Source organism: Ambystoma mexicanum, chromosome 5p (genome assembly GCF_040938575.1).
Source record: "Ambystoma mexicanum isolate Mex_15411 chromosome 5p, UKY_AmexF1_1, whole genome shotgun sequence".
NCBI classification, from domain to species: domain Eukaryota; kingdom Metazoa; phylum Chordata; class Amphibia; order Caudata; family Ambystomatidae; genus Ambystoma; species Ambystoma mexicanum.
In genome coordinates this window covers 291,362,817-291,370,250 of record NC_090930.1, presented here as the reverse complement: position 1 = coordinate 291,370,250, position 7,434 = coordinate 291,362,817, and positions in this window count along the sequence as shown.

Sequence of the window (7,434 nt, the reverse complement as noted above, 5' to 3'; positions counted from 1 at the left end):
CATTCGAACGGCACACGACCTAATGGTATTGCCCATTCCCTTCTTTATTTAAAAAAAAATACTCTTAGCAATGAAAAAAATCTATTATTTCACCAATTAATCATTACAATATTTTATCAAAAATGCAACTGATCCACATCATACAGAATATATACAAATTGATATCCATTTTTTTAGAGGGTATCACATCCCGTTTTACATAGAAAACATTCAAATTTCCCATAACATCCAGGTAGATAATGTCATGTGGCTGCATAATTTCAGTGATTTCCAACTATAGACCCCAATCTGGATAAAATGTAACACCATTTTTAATGTATGTTTTATATTATAAACTAGAAGGGTCATATATATTAACATATTAAACTGCTGAAAAAGGCATTCAATTAAAGCAAAAGATGAATATATACACATACAATTTCTATGTGTTTCTGATTTTACAATGCAGCCATCATAATTTCCCTTAAACAAAGTAATTTCATTGAATTGTACAGGTATTTATAAGGGAGACTTAACCTTAACGTTCCCATAACCAGTCAGTGGGACAATGCCGTTGCCAGTGGCCACATTCCTGTGGGCATGGCCAGCAGCCTTGCACAATGCCACACCTTGCCGCCCACTGTAGTCAATGTCCCAAAAACAGGGAAATTGGATACCGATGATGGCTGCAGGCCATGGCCAGGTTATAAGCCATCCAAAATCAGATTGCACTATGCATACAATGTCCATTGGCCATGGTCTCCAGCCATAGCCAGTGGCCACATTCCTCAAGACCCTAGAACCCTTAGAACACACAGAGCCACCAACAATAGCCAACGTCTCCACAATGGGTCTGGCTTTCGGACATTGTCAGTTGCCAGAGTGTAGTGGGCATGGCTTCTGGCCATCTCCTTGCCAATCTGACAAAGTTAAAATTGGCGTTTCAAATAGTTAATATGTTCTGAGGACCACTAGCCATAACCTTCTACCATGGCCAGTGGTTGTTTTTATGCATTTACTTATTCATTTGAAATGTTTTGTTCAGTGCTGACCCTACTCATGGAGTCTCGCATTGCCTTACAAGGTTCAATCTGTGAAAAGGTGGGAGGTGAAACAGAAATTACAACATGTTTTCAGGATAAGATAGAATGATTAGGATTGAGGAGTGGTAGCAAGAGAGATGGAGGGGCGGGGTTATGTGCAGGGAAACATATGTGTTTAGGGTCTCAATGCCCCACCTAGCCACCCACAAAAGCCAACATCCCCATACGAGTCCATGAGCCACTGATCATTCCTGCAGGCCCTGTCCAGGTTATAAACGTCCCAAAATGGTCTTATTCTAGGGATAATGCATCCAAGGGCCACTTCTCAAATTCAGTGGGACATTGTCAAAGTCTGTGTCCCTACCTAGTCATCCACAGTAGCTGGAATCCTCATAATGAAGTCATGGGCCTCTGGCCAGGGCCATTTCACATGATTGCCTGGGGCATGGTTGAGAAAGTTATAAGCTACCCAAAATTAACTGATTATAAATTGTGTTCCAGAACAGGCCTGATGTTCAAACACATTGCAGTACTATCATACAATTGCTCTTTTTTGGAGGCATTTCCACCCTCTTGGACTCACCCAACCTTAGGTAAGGTGAGGGGTGTCCCAGAGGGGTGGAATATGCCTAGAAATGTGCATATATAGCAGCTGCTTTGTTTAAAATGTGGAGTACGTGGAAAAGGTCCTAAAACATAATGACAGCTTTTGGAAAAATGTTACATGCCCCCATGCAATCAGATAACAATTTTCCAAACTAGCTAATCATTTTTCCCTAAACGTCTGTGTGAATGCAGACACCAGAAAGTAAGTCAGCAACCTGAACTGTGAGGCGAATCATTTTTTTAACCTGTTTTATGGCAGTTTTTTACTAATGTATTGGGAGAACTTCCACCAAATTTGTGTAAGAATGCTTCCAGGATCATGGTGCCACTCCTCACAAAACAAAACTCTGTTAATCTGAATTTCATAGAGTTTGAGACCCCCCTTATAGCTATGCCCTCTTTGACGCAGTTTTATGTAAATTTGTCAAACAGCCCCAAAGTTAGAAACTGTCCAAAAAGTACTTGTCCTAAATAGAGGTCAACTCTACCATGAGATAGCTACAGACGCAAAGGGCTGCAGCCCTGTTTAAGGTGTTTGTATGTAGACATCTTTTCTCCAGACAATGGTAGCCTAGTCTAGCAGTCATGTGGATACCCGGAGCAGCAAAATAGGCAATAATGAATTCATGCAGGTCAGCCCGGTAATGTTTGAATAATCTCTAACAGTGCGATCTGATGGTAATAATAGAGAGAGCGCCTATGGTTAGACCCCTCCAGGGAATCATCGGTTTGGATACGCACAAAGTAGCAATTGTTGACTAGAACTACTACGATAATTATGAGCCCATAACGAGTATATGCTTATTAGTTCTAGGTTTGGGGTAAGTCATATACCTTAATGAGAACACAAACCTAGCTGCAATATACAGAAAACAAAACTTCAGAACTCTCCAGAATAACTATCCCTAGTCTAAATCAGTGTGTTTTTCAAATAGCCTAGCTAATGTGCCTAGAATGCTGGCCCCTACCTGTTTTTGGTCATGCAGTGTATTTTGTCTGCGAGAGGCATGGTGTCACCAGTAATTTTTTCTTTGGGAAAAACAGGAAGGAAATGCATGGCAGAAGCTTCCACTTGCTACATGCAAATCAGGGTGCATGAGAGCTCAACTCATTGCACTGAGCTATCCCTTTCAGCTCCATATAGCAAGTTAGAGTGTGGGTCATCTTCACGAGCTATGCCTGACTTTTAGTCAGAGCAACTATGCACCAGCTTGTGTAAGATGGACTAAGAAAGCCAATGAAGATACCATGGGGTCTCCAATAATCTGCTTTAGTCTAGGATCAAGACTTCTTCTGTGAAGGGCTTTGGACTTCCCAGTCTCCACAAAGCAAACAGGTTTGCCTTGCTTTCACTAGGTCAGAGTACCCACTTCGTTGCTACATTATTTGTGCTCGATCAACACTTGACTTGCCAGTATCAATTTGGTGAAGTGTCAAAGCTATGATTGCAATTCAGGTCAGCTGGTTCTGCCACTGTTTGTTCAGTCACTAGATTAAGTAATTCAGCAACAGTTCAGAGAATCATTTTCTGAGTGGATGTTTTTCTATACTTCCACGCCCCACCCAGCATATCTGCTCATCTCACTCCCTACTCTCCACCTCGCTTGTTAAGATCATCCTTGCCACCACTCACCCCACCCCTGAGTTCCCTTTCATTTCTGCGCTCTCTCTCTCTCCTCGCTCCCCTACTCTGGAATGCTCTTTCTCCCCCTCTCCGTACTACTGCAACTCTACCACTATTTTAATCCAACCTCAAATCTCTCCTTTTTTCTGAAGAACTTGTTTCCTAGCAGTCTACGCTACTGCATCAATCTGTTTTCCCTTCATCGACAACCATACTTTTTCGTCACCCCTCCATCCTTAGTTCAGCACTTTCTCCACTATCCCATACCTATGTCATTCTGCCCTGTCCACGTCCTTGGTTTATGTTTCCACCTTCCCATGCAACATCTGCTCTTCAATTTGGACTCTCGCACCCCATTGTATAGGACCCATATCCTCTGTTCTTTTATAAATGGAACATTCTATAAAAGATTTTTTGACAACACTCTATTGCTTTCCGTGTGATTTTTATTAATACATGAACACTTATAAATAAAAAAATACATTTGCAATCATTAACGTTTGTGAATTGATAGTTTTTAATTTACTCATGATAGAACCTGAGACATCAATTAACAATGGTTGTTGAAGGAAATACAATGTGACATCAGACTGAAATTTGTTGAACTTTTCACATTGAATGATTTGCCTCTAATTGAAAGTAAAATGTACTGCACATGGATAACTGAGCTCTAATCAGTAATTATGATAATTGAACCAATGAATTGCAAGATGTGACTCTTATTTTCCTAAATGTGGGTTTATTCATTCCAGATCTCACTTAAGTAATGGACATTTGGATTGGTTGATAAATGCTGCCTTCACCTGCTCGGCTTTATTTCAGAACCCAAGGTAGGTTTTCTTGACTTTACTCTAAATGATTATGATTTGACGACCAAAGCAAAATAATATTATATACAATGGCATTTTCAACTTAAAAAAAAAATAATATACTAGGCTTCAATCGGATAACATTAGACCAAGAAGAGAGAGTATTTAAAATTGTGCAAAAAAAATGCTTTGAGGTTTTTTCAATGGTTTTAGTATTGTACATTCTATTCCAGTGGTCACCCATGCCATATCTTCTGTGAGATTCATATTTGGGCGTGTCCCGCACAGATGGGCTTTGTTCACAACTGCTGTCTAATGATTGTGCTTCTTTGTGCTCAAAAACAAACTTAGTATATAATCATGTGACTGTACCTGTTCTCTTCATCGCAGGAGGCTACATTGTTTGCCTCTCCAGAAACAAATTGTGTTTAGGACCCTGTGCCTAATATATAAATGTATTCATGGAATGGCGCCCAGTTAACTGGTTTCTAAAATCGAGCTTTATCATCCTTCTCATTCTCTTCGCTCGATTGGCCAAAACTTGCTGGTCTTTCCACCTTCCTATTTTGTCTTTTGGGGCGATCGATGCTTTTCAATTAAGAAACCCCATCTTTGGAATGCATTGCCTGCCAAACTCCAGAAAACATCTTCTCGCACTCTCTTCTGTAAAACATTGAAGTCTCACTTGTTTCAATAATGTCTGTTCTGTATCGTTCTAAGTGGTCATTTAGGAATTGAACATCTGCGCCTAGTTGCAGGTTTCTGCTTGGCTCCGGGAGGATGTGTGTACGATCAGAAAAAGTACCCGATCGCCTAAAGAAACAAGAAAGCAACGCGTGCATTGCTCACGTCGAAATGACGTGGGCAGCCATCAAGGCAACGCCCGTGGTGAGCGATGTGCGCCGTGGGCTGCTTGGTGTGCCCAACCGCCTCTTGAAACAACGAGAGAGCTCCTCAGGAACAGATGATTCTGTAGACAAGCCTGGAAAATCGGTCAGGCTGTCGGATGGAGGTGCCGGTGTCCAGCCTCAGGAGGGCCCCCAAAGGGGGACAAAGTATTGGAAAAAAATGTGAACAAAATTTTAAATAAAAAAGCTCAGCATAGCATGAAAGGGGGGACGGAAGAAGTGCAGGGGAACGAGGAAGGGGAGGCAAAAAGGGAAAAAGGGGGGAAACACCTCACAACTCACCTGCTGGGGCCCACAGGGGAATGCCCCTCAGGACAAAGTGGGGGGGAAGGGGGCTAATCCCCCCTAATAAGTTCTTGTTACTCCATGCCCCCCCCCCTTCTGTGCCCCTGCAGTAGACGCCCGATACAGTTCAGCCACTCTGAACTTTCTGATTTGGTCCCAACATGGAATCACGGTCCTGACGAAGATGGCTTCATCCACACATGCCATTGAAACCGGTCAACCCCAGAGGTCATGAGGGCTCTCATGACCCATAACAAAAATCCCCATTAAGAGGAGAAGGATATTGCTACATACAATTGCTCTCACGCACACTTATGGTGAAAGTGTGTAATTTTATAAGATCCTCTTTTACACCTCAAGGCCCCATGACCCTTTTATTTTTACCTGTTCCCAGGCTTTTCAAACTTTTGAACTGCTAGTAGTTCCTCCTCATGCGACCTATGGGCAAATATTAAAGATTGACACAGGAGAAGGAATACATACAGTTGACCTGCTCCTAGGTCTTCCTAATTACATCCAGCTAGCTACAGAATCTAATCCACAGTTCTGGACATTGCTGAACAAAAAAACGAAATTGGAACTGCTTACAATATTGAAGATTGTCTACAAGATTGTAGATTGAATAATAAAAAATCTTAGCTATTTGTGCGTTTGGTGGTGCTTTGATTGAACGCGTAGGTCACCAGTATAGAGGACTAGGGCTAGCCTTCCCCTCTATTTCTGTTAGACAGGTGTCAGCACACACGCTACCTAGGGACAGGCACTCCCGCTAAGGACAGGGTGTTTTTCCTTAGGGACAGGTACGTTGAGTTGGGTGATCCTCCTCGGCCTAAAGCCCCCAAGAAAACAACCCCCCCTCCACTCCGTTTGAGTGTTCTAGACAACTGTTCTTTCATTCACAGAACCATTTGAGTCACCTTTTCCTAGAAAACCGTTGTTTTTGTGATACCACATTCATCCTGTTAACGGTTAAAAGGATTTAAACGGCTTGTCCGTGTTGTTTCGTTTTTACACTAACCTACCCTGTTTGTTGTTATATGAGGTAATATGTACAATATTCTTAACTGATAAGCCACAGGTGTGCTGCAAAGTTATCCCAAATCGTTGTCATGTCGAGTTTTGAACAAAAAAGCAGACCTTGCATGTTATTTGTCACATACATGGTAGACAATAAAGTTGGTGCAGAAGAGGTAATATAAATAGTAAGAGGGCTGTTTTCGTGATTCCATCCAGTGTTTTTTTTTTTATTTGGCACTGAGCAGGGTGCCATTTTACCCAAACAAATTAGTCATATCTCCCACAATGCATTGTTGTTGTCAAGCTTTTTCAGCTCTGAAAGTCTGCCATTATGCGATTCAGGAATCATGTTCCAAATCGACATTGCAAAGTCCCCTAAAAGGATATCAAGAGTGTAAATTAAGGGGTTTTGAAGGCAGGGTGATGAAGGAAGATTGGTGAAGATTTGGGGTTTCGGGATAGCGTATTGTTATTTTTTTAGTGTTTTTGCTGAGATCAAAACATATCGCAAATGGGGGAAAAAAGAGTAAATACTTTAAAAATATGATACATTGAGGTGTGATAATCAGTGTAGTTGCTAGTTTGGGGAAGAAGAGTAAGTTAATTTAGGAATTTGTGGTGTTTTTAAATATGCATATATATTTAAAAAATGCTTTCTAAATGAACTTAAAATGTGTTGTGGCTTTGTATTAAGGTGATTTAACATCTGTGTTTGATTATTGAGATTGAGAACTGTTTTATTTAAGTTTGTTTAGTGAATATAAAGTGTACCACTGAGACGCCTCATGACCAAGTGGTGGTTGAATTTTGTTTTGTTTTGATTAGATGAGGATTTCACATGATCTGAAAGAACTCTTCTCGATTCAGTGTTATCTTCTGAGCAATTATCGACGTCGGGATTTTATAGTTGATTATATTAATGTTCTTTTGTTTGAATGTTGGTTGTTACGGGCATAAAGGAGGTAGATTAATGTTATCAGTTTTGGGAAAGGCAGTATTCACAGAGATAATACTGCACTGTGTTGCATGATTTCTCGATATGGTAGATGCGACTATTGAAGACTGTACAATGTAAAAAAAGATTATTCTAAATCTAGTGTCTCTCTATAGGAGCAGTTCATGAAGTCAGGATTCGTACAGAATTTGAAAAGTTGGTTTTAGGA